The following is a 19417-nucleotide window of genomic DNA, read 5'->3' as shown; positions in this document are numbered from 1 at the left end:
TAACTTTAAGTATGTTATAGAATGGCTCATTTCAAGCAACTTTTCAGCAGAAATTTTTTCCTTTTCATATTTTTTTTAATTATATGCCTTTTTCTTCTAACTCTTTCCAGCTCTCAAATGGGGGTCACTGACCCCAACAAAAAATACAAACACTCTGTAATGCTACATATTTATTGTTATTGCTACTTTTTATTACTCATCTTTCTATTCAGGCCTCTCCACTTCATATTCCTGTCTTTTATTCAAATCAATGCATGGTTGCTAAGGTAATTTGGACCCTAGCAACCAGATTGCTGAAATTACAGACTGGAGGGCTGCTGAATAAGAAGATAAATAACTGGAAAACCATAAATAATAAAAAATGAAACCAATTTCAAATTGTCTCAGAATATCACTCTACATCTAATGTGAGGTCTACTTTTAGTGATGTTGTTCCATTATCATCTACATCCATAATATCACTGTTAGCATTCTGTTCCATGGAAAATATTACTTAAATATTATATTGATTTATGAGTGAATTTATATTACTATATTTAACAAACAACTATTTCTTATGTAACCTTAACGTAATAAATATCTGAATGAAAAGCATGAGACCGGAGGGTAATTTAATCAAACTGTTTGTTGACAATGCCTTGAGATCTACTGATCATCAGCTAAAGGTCTACTGGTAGATCCCGATCCACCTTTTGGGCCCCAACCCCATTAATACTAGTCTATATGTTAGCATTGGGGCCTAGGGTAGTTGGGTTAGGAAGATTTTGTGCCTGTTTTGTTTTCTGCTTTTGTTTGGGGCCCAGTTCATAATTTGTGAATTATTCTATGTGGTATTTGTATGGGGTGTTCCATCAGGAGATTCATTCTCTTCTTATTTGCCATTTATTCCAGCGGCATGCTTTCCTGGTCATGGAGCACATCAGTGGAGGAAGCCTGTGGGATCTTATTAAAGCAGGTCCTCTGAGCATGGACAGAATCATGTAAGTATCATTACATTTGTGACAGGGCAATATGGGAGTAGTGAGTGGGTTTGGAGTGTGATATCAGATTACAACAAATTCATTAAACAAAATGTGTCTTTTTTGTGTGTGCAATTACACACTCTGCACAGAAGAGTAAGGAAGTATATGGCTTCCAGTCAGTAAGTTAATCTTTATTCTTCTTTTATAAAGCTTCTATGCGGCAGAGATGGTATGCGGCCTGCAACATCTTCATGCAAAGGGCATCGTTCATCGGTAAGTAAAACTCCAATGGGTCCAGCAGTTCCTTCATTCCAAGGAATTTGTTCTACAGTAAGTAACAAATGTACTGCCCCAGCTCTGTCCTGTGTTCTGCTTATGGTCTCCAATTGATATTAAGATCCACAGTCCTTAAAGGGGTGGTTCACCTTCAAACAACTAGTTGTTTTCAGATAGATCTCCAGAAATAACGACTTTTTCCAATGACTTTCTGTTTTCTATGAGTGACGGTTTTTCTAATATTGAAGTGTAAAGTGTCATTTCTCTCCTTCTGAAGCAGCTCTGGGAGGGGGGTCACCGACCCTGTAAACTGTTCTAAATGGATACATTTAGTTGATACATTTTTTATCTTTGTCCCTGCTGAGCAGAATCTCTGGGTTTCATTACAGGCAGCTGTTAGAATTGATACAATAGTTGCTAATACTCCAGAGATGCTGCTGAGAAATGTGTCAACTAAATGTTGCAAAATTGTAACAGTTTAGAGTCTGCGCCTGAATTACTGAGCTGCCAGACTGAAATGCCGGAGGCAGGGACATTCACCTTTAAACTTAGATTTTTGGGAAAAACGTAAAAAATAAATAATGGAAAGTAATTGAAAAAAGTCTTTATTTCTGGGGAGCAATCTGAAAACAACTGAATTGAAAAAAGTGTTTGGAAGGTGAACAACCCCTTTAAAATTCTTTACATACCGTCAGGGCCGCCATCAGAAATTGCAGGGCCCCATACGACAACATTTCCTGGGCCCCCTGGGCTGCACCCACCGCAAGTCCCACCTATAGGTCCTCCCTCCTCACCCCACAGGTCCACCCCCACCACACAGTAAAAAAACATTGGTGGCTAGGCTTCCCACATGTTAATAAAAAATAAAAATATATTTGTGGTCAGGGCCCCCCAATAAAAAAACATTTGAGGTCAGGGCCCCCATAAAAAACATTTGTGGTCAGGGCCCCTCCCATTAAAAAATTTTGGTGGCTAGGACCCCACATGGTAAGAAAAAAAAATTGGTGGAGAGGGCTCCACCACGTTGTAAGAACATTGGTGGCCAGGGCCCCCCTTAAACGTCCATGTAAAAAACTTGACCCCCCCCAGGGCCCCACCACACAACAGGGACCACAAATGGTTAACTTTAAGGGGGCCCTGCCATACTGTACTTACTTCATTAGCTTGGCCCACCTGCTGTAAGTGAGCTGCCAACTACAGAAGGGAGGAGGGGAGCACAGGTGGCTGCATCTTCTTCCAGTGACAACATTTTCTTCCCTTATTGGTCACAGAATTTCAAGTCCCAGTAAAGCTGCATGGTGATTGGATGAGCTGGAGGGGACGTTCAAACCTCAGCTATCCAATCCCTGAGCAGCTCAACCTGGATAACTCTGTGACCAATAAGGGAAAGTAATGGACAGAAGATACCTCCCCCTGTGCTCCTGCCCTGCCTTCCAAAAGTCGGCAGCTCTCAGAAAGCAGGGGGGCCCGGCTAATCAAGTAAATGTGGTGTGGCCAGGCCCCCCTTACCCTCGGGACCCCCTACAGCTCTCCCCCCTGTCCCCCCCGTGATGGCGGCCCTGCATACCGTGACCATGGCTCAGATGTTTTATAGGTAGCTTTAGATAACACTGAAACCTATTCAGTAATGTGAGAAGCATGCGTGAGTCTGTGTCTATGCACTTAAATTTACGGTGTGTCTGAAATGCTTCTTTGCTTCTAGGGAATAAAATCACCAGTATAATGATTGCAGCCCTTTCCCTTTTCTGATATTTACAGGGATCTGAAGTTATTAAACGTACTTCTGACTGGAGAGGGCCATATCAAAATCATCGACTTTGGTCTAGCAGCTGAAAATCAGTTTGGCCAAAGTACTACCTGTGGCCATGCTGGAACCCTTTTGTACATGGCTCCAGAGGTAAGCGATTCAACAGAAAAATTTCCAATATCAGGGGTTGCTGGATGAACCCAAAGAAAGGGAATACAAAGAAGTACACTCACCTTTTTATGCAGAATTACTGTGTGTGGCAGCATAGCCTACACAGACGTACATGAGGGGCCTATGGGAGTTATAGGACTAAATCGGTCAGAAATGCTTTCAAAATATTCTTGTCCTTCTTTGTAAGGTGCTGATGAAGAAGAACTATGATGCTGGGGTAGACTGGTGGGCTTTTGGCTGTATAGTGTACAGAATGGCCACTCGCAGACTACCATTTTTTTCCGGAGAAAATCGAAATCAACGTATAAAATCCATCCTGCTTGACCAGCCAGAATATCCTGCGTGGCTTAACAGAACATTAGAAGATTTCCTGCAAAAGGTGGGTGTGAGCACTTACACAGAGGAGCTCCAAGAAAGTAATGGCAGCTTCCAAGCCTCTAGAAATTTATAGCAGGCTGATTTTAAATATGTTTGGGGATTATTAATGGCTGTTTTTTTCTACAGCTCCTAGAGAAGGTCCCTGAGAAGCGTCTTGGGGTCAACGGCAACATCAGAGACCATCCACTCTTTGAGCACATCGACTGGGCAGCAGTGGAGAGCCGAAGCCTGAGTCCACCTCTACCTCCAGAAATAGTAAGAAATAATTAAGTCAGAAGTTGCATTTCAGTGTCTATTAAAATGACAAAAGGGAAAAATAACCAATCTCTGTAGCGGTGATGTTTGAAGGGAAATCCACTATGGGATGCAAAATTGCACCAATGCAAGCTGATTTTCACAATTTAGTGCCATAAGTACATTGTACCTGCACCCAGTATCTGATCTGTGAATCACAGAATATGGAATCCTGGGAATGTGACTAGAGGAGATCTCACTACAATACAATGTTACAGAGGTGTGAGTAGTAAAGAGGAGGGAAGGAAAGAAATAGAATCTGCTAGCAATCACATTTACAAAACACTTTTTTGCATTCCATGTATATTGGAAATTTACTTAGAATTACATTTTATTTCATAGATTGTTTTTTATTATTTGACTGGATATCCCTTTTAAACCTAATAGGTACATATCAGTCCACTATCCAATACACTGCATAGACTGCAAGTATTTAACGGCATCCAGTGAAATCTGCTAATTAGCCATACAGTGCCTGTCTGCATTTAGAGTTACTATTGCCCAATACTTTGTACTAATGTTGAAATGTTACAATTGAACCAAAATAATGCTGTTCTTTTGTCATCCATTGGCATCATATCAGCCCACATGAAGCTTTACCACCGTGTGCTTCAAACACCTGGCCCTACCGTCAGCGATGTTTCCAGCCCTTCCTACCATCAGCAGCATACAGCTCAGCCATCAATTCCATCTGCAGAATGATCATTCTCCCTTCTTCAGCCCTACCAACGGCTTCATCTGTGACCCTTCCACCGGCTCAAATGGCGCTACAAGCAACATCATTTTGGGATCTACAGTGCCAAGAACTCCATCTGCTTCCCTCCCATTGGACTCATCTCTCTTTGGCTGAAGAGAGTTTAATATATAGTTAATAAGTTTAGATATTAGACAATAGAAAATAAGGTTAAAATTTATTAGTATAGGCTATTAAATGACACGATTGGATGATTAGAGTTGAGGATATTGCAGTTGAATAACATAGGGATAGGATGAATAGTTGTAAGAAATCAGCACATCCAGGGACTTTGGAGTCAGGAAGGAATTTTTTTCCCCATTCTCCGGCTGGAGCAATGGGTTTTTTCGCCTTCCTCTGGATTAACTAGGAGACAAGTTCAAAAATATATATATATATATATAGAGTTAAAAATCCATTATATATAAATATAGTAATGAAGTTTAGAATAAATAATATAAAGACACAAGGACATATAGAACATAAATACACAAGACGGACAATAATAAGGACAGACCAATACAATTAGAACTAAGGCTAGAATTAGCAGATAAATAAAAGTCATTAATAAGAAAATAAACTGATAGGAGTATAGTTCCTAGATAAATAAGAAATAGATGACATAAGACAGTTAGTAGAACCAAATGGATAAAAAGAATAAACTGGCCAGAATATGCTAAAACTAATACATAAAAAATATAATAAAATTTTACTTTAAAAGATATGGGTAGTAAGTAAGGACAGAATGAGAAGATAAATAAGTTTGTCAGTGATAGGAATAGAATAGAACTGATAAAAACATAAATGTAGATGATAAACAGATTAATCTGATAGCATAGAATGAAAATTAATTGTGAATTACATCAATAGACTTAGAATCATCAGACCTAGAAGTTACTAGAGGCAAGATAGAATAATTAGAACAATACGTTAATAATAAGAACATAAAAAAAGAACATAATAAGAGTATAAGAATAGATTTAATTGATAATATAGAATATAAAATATGAATTAGACATAATGATAAGGATAAAATAAATTGTAGAGGACAGCAATAATTAGAAGTAAACAGATCAATAGAAGACAAGAATGGATTAAATTAATAATATAGAATATAAAATATGGATTATACATATAATTGTAAGGATAGAATAAATTGTAAAATTAAATTAAATATAATTAGGATAAATAGGATAGGTTAGGGACCTGCTCCAGAGCCTACCTTGACGTGGTGGCAGGCTTGATATCCTTTGGCCAAACAGATCACACAAACACATAATGTGGCAACTCACAGAGCCTCTGGTTATAGTGAATAAGGAACCAACGTGGAAAAATTTAAAGCAGCCACTGTTTGTAGCTGTATATTTCAGGCCAGTATGGTTTCAATAATCACTTATCCACAAGCAAGAGGACAATATATAGTCAAGGAAGTAGTTTTGGTGGGGTCCCTGCCTTATCTTCCACCCACAATGTGACTTGGACCCCACATACAAAATTTCTGCCTAATAGCATTTTACCATTTTCAGGGATTCCTATAGATTATTACTCGACTATCCCAATTGGCCAAAGGATATAACTAAAGGGCTCTCTTTAAGGTAGATGACCAGATACAATAAAATTGTTCCAGGTAGAGCAATTCAGTTAATCCTGAGGATGCCTTCAAATGTGCGTTAGGCTTTCTAGATTTTTTTTTTTTGTGTAGAAAAACTAAAATAAATTGCAGCAGTTCAGACACCCTGTGATATGTATATACTGTATGTGTGTGTGTGTCGTAAGTATCCCTGTGCCTTAAAGTTTATCAATGCCAAATCATAACAAATACAGCAAATGTCTGGAAAAGAGTGTTGTGAAACTGTGCTGTCCAACTTCTGTGGTACCAACGGCCGAAATTTTTCAGCCACTCTCCCTGCTTTTAAATCACACCCACTTTAAACCACACCCATGTTACCACAAGATCATGTCCACATTAATGGTGGTAACACACCAAAAAAACAAATGCTTGGTGCTCACTGCATGGATATTAATTATCTCTCATATGTGAAATAAGTTGTCATGTTAAGACATACCATTAAATCCATATACCTCCTCATCCCCTATGGATAACACAGCAGCCCAGCACATGATTAAACACCTCAGGGGCCCTAACAATAATTTATTTTAAAATACTAACAAACCCCCAGAACAAATACCGGGCTTATGTTCCACATGCAGAGCAGGGCACATGCAGGCAGAGCAGTGCACACACAGGCAGAACATGGCACACACAGAGCAGGGTACACGGCACACACAGAGCAGGGTACTCACAGGGAGCATATGGAAGGCAGAACACAGTGACACAGACACAGTGCTGGTGCCCCATTAACATTTTGTATAATGTGTGAACAGGTGAACAATGTGGGCAGTTTCAGTCTGAGACTGAGACAGTGCACCTGCCTCTGCAGCCTACCACTAATTCTGGCCCTGTCACCCAGCTTTTAAACCAGGTTACGATCAGAATGTGGAATTTGCAGAACAGACACCCAAGTATTATGCTGCTACTATCTATTATCCTAAATATGTCCCTTTAACATGTAACATCTGGCTGATTTATAGGGCAGGCCCTCCCAAGAGTCCCAGACATGGATTTATAAGCTGTGCCAAGTCAAACTGGAGGGGACAAGCTGACAGCTTGACCCTTGTACGTCACTACTTGATCACACTCTGTTCTGAACATCGTTGGTCTCTGAGTGGTTGGTTTAGCACCCCAACATTGTTCAGCCCCCAGCTGTAATCTGAACACAAGCACACGTACAATTTAAACACTCCATAGATAAACATTACATGAAACCTTGCTGGCTGCAACATTTATTTTAGGAAATACATATTATAACAATTTCTAATAATTGTTTTTGTTTTGTTTCTTTAAAGACTAATTTGTCATGATACTTATAAACCTAATAAAATGCCAGTATTAAGATATCTGTTTTTTCACATCTTAACCCAAAATATAAAAGCAATGAAAGAAAAACACAAAACGATGAACTTTCCACTTAATAAAGGACATTACAGTAACAATCAGACAAACAGGTTGCCATTGAAGTGCAATGAATTTCCCGCCTCTTCATACCTTAATCCTTAGCATCAGAAATACAATTGTTTTCATAATAATTGCAGTCTGACATCACTAACCTGATCAATCTGTTTGTGAAATTCTATTTCTACATGGCAAATAATTTACTAGTAGGTCTAGTAAAGTAATAGGAAACCATGACATGCATTTTCTGTCTAATTGAATCATTAATCAGTGTTCAAAATAATAATAGCTTGTTCCAAATAATAGCGGTGTGGAGTTCAGTTTGTAACGTCATTCATCTGAGTAAAATGGCTTGTTACAGACATTGTTTAGAAGAACAGCGTATATTGATTAAAAAGTTGATTGGAGAGCGAAAAACATATAAAGAAGTGCAGAAAATGATAGTCTGCTCAGCTAAAATGATCTTATGGGATCAGTTGTATATGGATTGAGCACAGCAGCTTGCACATGGCTGAACCACAGGAGCTTATGGGAAGGGGGACATTTTTTGACAAACACAAGCAAGAGGGATGTGGCAAAAGACATTTTCAAAGGCGTATTTATCAAAGGGTGATAGTGAAAGTTCACCATTTTATAAATACTTTAAAAATCCCATAGAAATGAATGGAGAGAGGTGGTATTTTACTCTGCGGACTGTGGAGATCTCTAACTTCACTCTTTGATAGGGGGCCGATTCACTAACTTCAAGTGAAGGATTCGAAGTTAAAAAACTTCGACTTTCGAAGGTTTTTTGGGCTACTTCGACCATCGAATGGGCTACTTTGACCTTCGACTACGACTTCGAATAGAAGGATTGGAAGTAAAAATCGTTCGACTATTCGACCATTCGATAGTCGAAGTACTGTCTCTTTAAAAAAAACTTCGACCCCCTAGTTCGCCATCTAAAAGCTACCGAAGTCAATGTTAGCCTATGGGGAAGGTCCCCATAGGCTTGGCTAACTTTTTTTGATCGAAGGATATTCCTTCGATCGTTGGATTTAAATCCTTCGATTCGAATGATTTAATCGTTTGATCGAAGGAATAATCCTTTGATCGTTCGATCGTACTATCTGCGCTAAATCCGATATTCGACACTTAGTGAATCTGCCCCTAAATCATCCCTGGTATGTGATAAATAGACCCAACACCATAGTATGAGACACATCCCCATATCATGATGCTTGTGCCACCATGTTTCACTGTCTTCACACTGTACTGTGACTTGAATTCAGTGTTTGGGGGTCATCTGACAAACTGTCTACAGCCCCTAGACCCAAAAAGAACAATCTTGCTTTCATCAATCCACAGAATGTTCAGCCATTTTTCTTTAGACCAGTCAATGTGTTCTTTGGCAAATTGTAAGCTCTTCAGCACATCTTTTTTTCAATAATTGGACTTTGCAGGGGCTTCTTGCTGATAGCTTTGCTTCATATAGGCGTCTTCCAATTGTAACAGTATCACAGATAAATTTACACCATCTTGGTTCCAGACCAACAAGATTGACGTTATGGAGTGGCCAGTCCAATCCCCGGACCTTAATCCAATAGAAAACTTGTGGGGTGTCATTAGTGTTGCCACCCAGCCGGTGTTTTACCGGCCTGGCCAGTAAAAATGATGGCTAATCCCAATGTTATTGATAGGGAAAAAAGATAAATATATAGGCAGGCCGGTATTCTTTTTCAGAAAATGTGGCAACCCTATTTGTCATGCTGTTTGAGGGAAAAAAACAAGAAATGCAGAAGAATTGTGGAATGTAACAGGTGCTATAAGTTGGTGGACTCCATGTAACACAGATGTGCAGCAGTTCTCAGAAACACTGATTATACAACTAAATATTAGTTCAGTCATTCAAAGAAAAGCAAAATCTTGAAACATTTTTCAGTTTATACAGTGAATGTGTGAGTCGCGCCGGGAGATCCCCAGGTCTTCTTACCTCCCGGCACGTCTTCCTACTCATCTGCGGGTGCAGGCGCACATCGGCACTGACAGGAGGGAATTGATGCTGGTGTCGGTTCAACGGTGTGGATGATGAGCGTAATAAAATTCCCTTCAAAGGAGAATTCAACACCCCACGAAGACCCCCCTACACACAGCCATCTTGTGGGTCTTTGTGTCTTCTTCGGCAATTTTCTTGAGTTTTGGCGCAAGTGCAGTTGTCGCAAGCCGGCAAATTGCACCAACTGCGTGTGCCGCTTTGCTGGTCTCCCAGGAAACCCAAAGGTTTTTTGGTTTTTTTAAAAAAAGTTGAATTCTCCTTTAAAAGGTTAATTCTCCATTTTGTCAGTGTCCAAGCTGGCTTCTGGACAAAACGCTTATACTGTTTTTGAACTCCTGGTTTTTGATTCCTGACGCCTGCCTTGAACCTTTCGCCTGATCTTCGACTGCATTTTTGCCTAATCATTGCCGGTACCTTGTTTTTTGGACTTGTTACTATTTTTGCATCTCCTTGTAGGTTCTGCAGCATAAAGCCCAGGGCCCCAATAGGGTGTCGGTGAACAGCGGAATCCACAGGGGTGCCCTGTGGGGTGCCCTGTGCATCTGAGTGTACCCGCTGCTTCTAAGGTTCCTAACTGACTAGTATGTTACAGCATGTTTGACTTTGTGAAGAAGAATGCAGACCTTGCTATTTTTGGAACAGCCTAATATTCCCTTTTCTTCACTTTCTGTAAAGGAATAACACAGATTTAATAAATGTTTCTTCATGTTTTGATTTGGAATAGAATGTGCAGTGTTCCCAATGCATTTGTGTGTATGGAAATGCGACTGATTATAAGGGGCTTTTTTTTTTTTTTTTTTAAACACACACGAAAAGGATCGAAACTTGTAATCCTCAAATATGCGTATAGTCCTGAAAAGAAGCACTCACAGGTCTTAAAGGACCAGTAACATCAAATTTTTTTTCCAAAAATTCGTTAGTACACAACGAAAAAATAACACCAACACAAATTAAAATTTAAAATAGCAAAGCCTTTATTAAGAAATAACTTACAGAAACTCCACTTCCTGTCCTCTTCAGAAAGGGCGACCATCCATCCTGCAGCGCTTGATTTCTCCTCCTGGCTATTCACTGACAGCGTGTCCTCTGCCCCGATCGCCTTCTCCAGCTCTTCTTCATTCTCCTTCATCCAGCAGCAAGATGCGATGTCGGCGGGCTACACAAGAGGTGCAAAACGTAGAGGAGGGCAGCGCATCCATTCCAGCCTGGCCGAACCGGTGCCGATACACAGCGAGCTTTACTCAGCCCCTTTACCAGCGAAACACAACGAACGTTACTCAGCGCCTGTTACTTGTTAAGGTGCCGCTGCGTTGGACCACTGCATTGTCATTCAGCTGCTTGTTGGAAGATTTTTGGGCTGCACACTGCTCCAGGGGCTGCTGGGCTTAGTCCTGAAGTCAGACGCGTCTGCAAGTGGGAATTCCGCAGCACTAAATGAGAGAAGGACAAGGACTGTTTGCGCCTGCACCATTTGCACCGCAGACAGTCTGACTGGCATTTAGTATCCCGCTATCTATAAACAGAAAAACATCGGGTGCCAGATCGGCAGAAGATCTGTGGCAAGGTGCTGTTGCCAATGAGCGGGATACTAAATGCCAGTCAGACTGTCTGCGGTGCAAATGGTGCAGGCGCAAACAGTCCTTGTCCTTCTCTCATTTCGTAAGCAGCTGGAGATGTATTACATTGGTGAGGATATTGTGCTCAGTGTGTCAATAAAATCATATTAAAGGAACAGTAACAACACAATTTTTTTTTTTAAAGTAGTTAAAATATGATGCACTGTTGCTCTGTACAGGTAAAACTGGTGTGTTTGCTTCAGAAACTCTACTATTGTTTATATAAACAAGCTGCTGTGTAGCCATGGGGGCAGCCATTCAGTTTTTGAAAAAAGGAGAAAAGGCACAGGTTACATAGATAAGTTTTGTAGAATACAATGGGAATTTTTCTGTAAACTACTGTTATCTGCTATTTAAACCAGAGCCTTTTCATTTTGAATGGCTGCCTCATGGCTACACAGCCATGTTTATATAAATTATACTTGTCTTTTTGGTGTTACTGTCCCTTTCATACATGAGCCGGAGATAATTCTGTATATGTGTGCCGACGCGTCATCCTGTTGAACCCGACTACATCAAGACCCTATAAATCTACACATCGGAACCGTTAGAGTATGTATGATACAATCAGTAATGTTTCTGTGTATTATTGACATTTCTCATTAACTTCCCCTCAGCAGCGCTCTGCTAAGTTTAAACTGCAAATATGCTGTACAAAAGCCACCAGAAATGGTACTATAGATGGAATGACTTATGAATCATAATTGGAATGACGAGTTCGGTAAATATATCCACTAATGGCTACAATTATGGGTTGATGGTTACGATCGATTTATTATAGACCCAAGCAATAAATTAGAGGCCGTTACATTCCCAAACATCCCCACGCAGTGTGACCTATAGGAATGACCTAGACTTGAATGGGCTAGTAGAGCTGTGGGATGTGTCAGAGCTGCCTTAATTTTTAAACATTTCTGTGTGTATGGCCACTTTGAATGTATGTCTTTTGTTATTATAAAATATATCTGGAACGGTCTAAATCCTAAGACGGACGAATGGCTAGTGTCAGAGGGTTGATAGTTGTCACCCCCACCCTCTATGACGCCATAACGCTATAGGGCCCAAGGCAGGATGGACTATAAGGGCTAATGGTCTACTGTGGACAATGGTCACTCATATAACTTATACTAGGCCATACAAACAAAAGATCATCACTCTGTTACTTAAATTCCAGAGTGTCAGCATAACGCCAGCCTGTCTGATGGGGCCCCTTTTAGCTGAAGTGCTGCTCAAATTACTGGAAATACCACAATGGCCTTGGTTAGCCAATAGCTGATTGCGAGGTTGTGGACCGTTGGAGCTAGGCACAGTATGTTACAACATTCCTTTGATAACATGTAAGACTAAGTAAATCATTTAGACATTAATTGTACAAGGAGGAGTCAGACTATGTATGGTATTTCCGTGAACCCTTTTGTCACAATTACTGTAAATGCCTTCTGAAAGCTATATAACGCCTGGACCAAGAGGTGTGTCTTTGGTAAGTCCTTGGCTGACATTCTGTGTGTTACTCCAACAGCTTACCCAGACAAAACTGTTATGTTGTATTATGTATGAATAAATTGCCTGACTATTACTAAAGGTTTTCCTTTACTGAGTTTTGTCTTACACGAGGTCAAAATGGTACTACTAAAAATACCATCACTTTATAATATTAGGGGGCGTGTGGTGGGGAAGGGGGTGATACTGCATGTTGGGCCTAAAGCTACTCTTCAAATCCCACTTCTGTTGTAGAATAAAAGCAGCTGCAGGGCGACATCTTGCATATAAGTAGTGATACCTCCCCTTTTAATATAATGTTTTACTGGGAATGCTGGGAATTGAGTCCCAGATTGGGAGGTGGGAACCAAGCTGTAACCCCTCCCCCTAAATCACTTATTTAAGCGTGTTGTTACAAAGTTCACTTGGCTTGATAAAGGGGAGTGCCAGACAGATGGTAGACACTCAAACTATATTCAGACTCAAATATAGTCATATAGGCTACTCTAGTTAAGCTAAAGTATCACACAGTGTTTCCAGTGAAGCAAAACAGATTCATAATCAAGTTGTTGTGCAGGCTGCCCCACAGGAAACCAAAGAACCTGTTCTTGCTCGCTGCTATATGCATGGCCCTTAAATTAACCAAGATGTTAAAAACAGTTACCCGTGGCCTCATAGGGCTGCGGCTCTGGATGGAAGCCATGCAGGTTTGTAGCAGAGAATGGGTATGGATCCAAGAGAGGGTGATGTTTTTCTTTTATTCCAGGTGGTGAGGCTTTACCATGCTTATAGACTATGCAGTACATTTTTGTATCTAATATGCAAAAAGGGCATTAGAAAACCAGAAAAAATACAGAGAAGGGCAAGTAAGGATTAGTGATAGGCGAATTTGTCAGTGCTAGCCATAAAATAACATGTTCAACCAAAAAAAAAAAAAAAAATCTGTTTGCGTTATTTTACTTTCTCTGGTGCAACATCGGTATCAGCCACTGTAAATAGACAGTACAGAGATATGAACATAAGCTCAGTATTGGACAAATTATCATCTTTTTCATGAAGTGTAACTATGACATTGATAAATTCAATCTTGTGCATGTTAATATGTCTAGGTAATACATATTGCTTTTACAAACCTCTAAATGCTGTGTCTTGGGCCTATCTTGCTACAAGGCAAGTTAGTCCAACATTATAAAACACCATTACATTTTTTGGCAAAATTAAAAAATTTGTGTTGTCCCACCGTGGTTTCTGTATTTTATACTGCAGTCGATGGCTCCATACATTTGTGCGTTTGGTTTCCCTTATGGAATCATCTGATGAAAGCAGCTTGGCCAATCCGTCTGCTAGGACCCAGCTTCCCCAACTGGTTTATGGTTATGAAGATTATGCATGAGATCATTTACAAAGTAGGAGTTCTCTACATTTTGTGTGTCTTACTGATGGGGCGGCAGAGGAATCAGGTCAGTGCCCATATTCAGAATTTACCAGGGTTTCTGTGTTCTACAGTCAATAGAACATGCTGCTTATGCAAAACTGGTTGCACCAGTTAATGTTGCTTATGTCGGAATTCAATAGATTAGCCTGCATTTTTATATAGTGTTTCCAGCAGGCAGACAGTCTATAAACAGGATATACATAATTTTTCCCAAAGTATACCATAGCTACCATAGTTTCCAGTAAGACTTATGAACCTTAAGACCACTGTGTGTGTTGGTTTACTATGGGAAACTTTTCTGTTCCCCAACATCTCATTTCCAGAGGTTTATCTAATTACCCCAGTGCCATCTTGGTAGACCCAACAGGAACATCATTTACAAAATCTCTACCATTTGCTTGGGAGACCTCTTTTCCACAGTTGGTGTCTTTGCAAAAACCTGTTGCTGTAAACTCAAAAATCTTTTTTTTTCCCTTTTAAATCTTGACCCATGCAGGCAGGGCCGCCATCAGGGGGCACAGGGGGTACAAGTGTACCAGGGCCCGTCAGAACTTATTGAAAGAGCCGGGCCCCTCTAGACAGTGCCAAAGCCGTGCCGCCTCCTTCCGAACTCTCGAACAGCCGAAATGCAGAAGTGCTGAAAAAGCTGAAACAGCTGAAGTCCCGAAGCAGCGAAAAGACCCGAAGCTATGAAAATAGCAGTCCCAAAGTGGCGAAATGACCCCGAAGTCACGAAAACAGCCAAAATTGGAGTTCTGAAGCTGCGAAAAGACCCAAAGTCACGAAAGGAGGCGAAATTGAAGTCCTGAGGCCACAAGTTCAATTTTAAAAAAAACATTCTTTGGGGCACCAATTTTTTTTAACTTGTAAGGGGGGCCCTGGCGCCAATTTTTTTTTAAAAAATATTCTTTGGGGCCCAAATTTTTTTTAACTTGTAAGGGGGGCCCTGGCGCCAATGTTTTTTTAAAAAATATTCTTTGGGGCCCCAATTTTTTTTTAACTTGTAAGGGGGGCCCTGGTGCCACTGTTTTTTTTAAAAAAAAAAAAAACTTTTATGGTGGCCCTAGTGCCAATTTTTTTTTTTAACTTATAGGGGGACCCTGGTCCCCAATAGCTTTTTATAATATATTGTGTGTGTGTGTGGGGGGGTTACCTTTTTAAACACTGATGTCTGTGTGGTCTTTTAACTGTGATGTGGAGTAGGCGGGATCTGGGGCGGGGCTTGTTGTACGGTGCCCCGTGATTTCTAACGACGGCCCTGCATACAGGTCCATAAAATTATAGCAGAGTTCAAGTTGATTCCAGGACTGAATAATCTTTTCGACAAATTAATCTGGCGGAAACCTTTTGCTTCAACTTTAGTCCTTCACTGACACAACCAGAATTGTGACTGCAGCCCTGTAAGTGATGGTGTTTAATTCTGTTTGTTTGTATTTGTCAGATGGTTCCACACCCTTTGTAGGATGTTAATTTGTTTCCTACTGATATTTACCTTCTTCCTGTCAGCTTGTGGGACCCCTGTAGATTGTACCAGAACTAGTTCAATATGATCTTCTTAAAGGAGAATTGACAACTATACATTTCAGCATCAGCTGTTGAATATTCCATAAGATTTATTTACAGCCATGTTACTTTCTTCATAGGATATTTCCTTAAATATACAGTTCTGATGACTTCTTCAGAGCTTTAGTGACCACCATGAGTAAGTTTGTTGTTTAGTTCTTTAAACAGTGTCAGGTTTGATCACATTAACTGAAACTTCATTCCTCCAAGTGCATTATATTCACATTAAATTGCAGCGTCACCCACTCTATTGCAATTGCTACTGTATATCCTGACAAAACTTACTATACATTTTATGGTGCACCTTGTTATTTCATTAATTTTTTTGTGCCAGAGGGTTCAGGGCAGTGGGTTTGCAACCTGGTCAAAAATGAAACTATAGCAATTAATTCATAAAAACTATTTTGTGGTCTTTGCCCCTTTTTTTTAAATACATGCATTTTCTTCCAGGAACAAATATCTGCTTCTTAACAGTCAAGAACTAAATGAACTGAGCACCATATCACTTAAAGCCTCTATCCAGGAGGTAGAAGCTGTGGCCAACACAGACAGGTAGGAGCTCAGTATTAGAATAAGGACGTTCAGACTGTGAAGTCTTTACAAGTAATCCAAGTTCTTTGTGAGAAGGCCTCTATTATAACTTTATCTGTTTGAAACCAGTCTCTCAATTTACATTTCAGGAGCTTAGTCTGTGATAGGAAGAAAGGCTTGCTAACTCGGTTACTGCAGGTGATGAAGAAGGAGCCAGCAGAGTCATCCTTCAGATGTGTGTAGTGAAACCGAATCCTTGTCTGTGCTGTGTAGAGTTTCTCTTCGACTCCCTCCCCCAGGGCAAAGAACTGTAAAATGGACACCCGTTCTGGAACTTGTGTAAAGCTGTTTTATATATTATCAAATCTTTCCATGCTGCCAGCTGTCTCTTTGAACTGTGCCTTGAGTTGTCATTTAAATAAACACACGGCATAGAACAGAACCGTAGACTCACTTCCAAGGTAGTCTCAATCTACCTTGGTCTTTAGGTTCTGGCAGGTTCGGGCAGTGGAAAGCTCCTCCGTGGGGTGACATCCTATGCTGATCAGATGTTTCTTCTAAAGTGATGGCTTTTAGAGGTAAGTAAGCCAGTTCAGCAAAAGACTTCTAGCTTGGAGTGTGTCATTAACCCTGTTCTTACTGAGATGTTTCATTTCAGCACATTTTATACTGCATTGTCGATAGTGAATGTAAGTCTCGGGACGTCCTTCAAAGTAACTTTTACCTTCTCAGGGAACTGATGAAATTCAACATTGACGCTTTTAAGAGGTTCAACAAATACATTAATACAGATGAAAACATAAGACAGAATTACAGTAGACCAATGTAAAGCACAGGGTGAATACTGCTTGGTGCTTTCTGCCAAGGAAACTTTGTTTGGTACTATTACAGTGCAGCACTCAAGGCAATGTTTTTGTCAATGCATTGTGTTGTATAAAAATGCCCTTTGACTGGAGTATCGGGATTCTTCCTAAAGTTTTGTTGACTTCATGACATTGATAGCCATAACAACTTTGTATTCACAGCTGACATAAGCTCCAGTCAAAAACATTCCTCCTGGCACTCCTAGCTATAATATGGGCATCATGGCATATTCTGCATTGCTGTGGATTCAGTAGTGAATTTCTCATAATCCATATTTTTGGTACGTGCCACTTGTAGACCCCACTGTTCAGTCACCTGTGGTCAGTGTTATTAGTAAAATACTTGGCTGGGTAAGTCAGCTAGGAGCTGACCTGTTATATACTGTAAGATGCGACAGATCAGGGCTGAAGTCTGGCAGCTAAAGTTGGCATTTAGAGTCCGATTTCTGTTGCTGTTTTTGCCTGACCATTATGTCTGTGCTGCTGACACAAACCTAAACCCTTTTCCTTTCTGTCTCAGTTCCAGACTTTCCTTAATCAAATGAACAACTCACTAATCGACTCCAATATGCTGGTGTGATGCATTGCTCTGTCGCTGGACCAGTTTGAGAGTCAGATGTAGGGTTGCCACCTAGCCTGGCCAGTAAAAATGATGGTTGATCCCAATGTTATTAATAGGGAAAAAAGTTAAATATATAGGAAGCCCGTTATTTTTTTCCAGAAACTGTGGCAACCCTAGTCAGATGATCTTAAAGGTTAGCAGAATGCTCTTGTGGGGGTTCCTTTTTCTCACTTTTTTAGGACATTGTGATTCCTGCCATACTTTGTGGTTCCTATATACTGCCCACTGCACTCGCATCCTGGTGGGGAATTCTGCCTTTCTTTGCATTAGACCTGCCTTTAGCCATGTTCCAGTTAGGGGCAGCATCACTAACCTCTTGGATAGGAAGCGGATCAAATTAATATACCTGTATAAAGACAATGAACTAAAAATGTGAATTACATGTAAAAATAGTAACATTGGGGTATGCGTATATATATTCCCAGTGTTCTCACCCAGTCTTTCCCCCCACCAGTTGCAGAAGTGCTGTCTCAGTGTCGCTTACTGTCTTACTTTACCGAGGGCTCCATCCGCATGAACTTCCTTTTCCGGTTCATAAATATTATACACGTGCAGACATTAACACAGGTAGGTATGATGTAAATTTCCTTCTTTATCTTAGCTTTATTATCATTAATGACGAGACACTTTGCTAAGAGACACTGATGTATGTGAAAACCCTAGTACAATTCTCTGTGTGGTTTATTTGTAGAATTTTTTGGGGTGCAAGTACAGGTTCCGAAGTGGACTGCTGTTAAATAGCCTGTTTAATTTGTGTCGGCCAAGAAATGTCAGCTGCCTGAATACGAGCATCATCATCTTGATGCTGGCAAGGAGAAAAGGCCGGTTACCCTGCTACCTGCAGACCATCCACAACAAGGTGCGCCTTGAAAAATACCCAGGATTCATCCTCAACAACTTCAACAGCCTCCTCTACTTCTGGCAGCAGCATTACCTCAATAAGGATAATACAGCACCTGCTTAGAGAATGTGAGCCCATTTTACTGTTGGGCACAGGGGGAAACCTTTTATTTTAACACCTTAATTCTACCCAGGCCCGGACTGGCAATCTGTGAGTTCTAGCAAATGCCGGAGGGGCTGCTATACGGTCCCATAGAAAGTCAGTATTTAGTGGGCTGGTGGAGGCTGTTTGGGCCTCTATGTGGGCTGATTGGGCCTCTGTGTACCTGAAATGCCAGGGCCTGTTTTAATTCTCAGTCCGGACCTGATTCTACCCCACTGCCTTTCTGGCACCATCTTTCACTAATAACATAGTCATAGCCAGAGTGGCTAGTGCTTGCTTGTTGGGCAGCTTTTGTTATCATGTGCCTTTCTGTCATAGAGGATACTGGGAAGTGGTGCATGGTATCAAACAGACTTTTTATTTTGTAGGAATACTAAAGATGCAATTAAAATATTGGTTAAAATTGGGTGGTGTTGGGCTTGTGGAAATTGTTTGTAGGGATTGTTTTGTAGCATTGTTTGAATGCAGTGATGGTGAGGAAGGTGAATCCTAACTTCTCTCCGATTTCTTTTCTCCATTTAGAGTTCCTGCATCAGTTTCTGCTACTGGAAAGAGACTGTATCTGTAATGTTAAGTCCTGGCCATGTGCCATTGATGAGGCATATATGGAAGTGGACAGAGAGTCCTTTGAAGCCTAACACCTGTGTGTCCTTTCCTCTCTGTATGGACAAGTAACTCCAGATTTGGGGTGTCGCA

General features: G+C 40.5%; 1 pseudogene; it reads left to right on the top strand.

Moving 5' to 3' along the window:
• The first annotated feature begins 1188 nt into the window (after positions 1-1188).
• Positions 1189-19396, top strand: LOC108702385 (annotated as a pseudogene).
• Positions 19397-19417: the final 21 nt, after the last annotated feature.

This window comes from Xenopus laevis, chromosome 9_10S (genome assembly GCF_017654675.1).
Source record: "Xenopus laevis strain J_2021 chromosome 9_10S, Xenopus_laevis_v10.1, whole genome shotgun sequence".
NCBI lineage: Eukaryota > Metazoa > Chordata > Amphibia > Anura > Pipidae > Xenopus > Xenopus laevis.
This window is presented reverse-complemented; position numbering and strand designations above follow the sequence as displayed.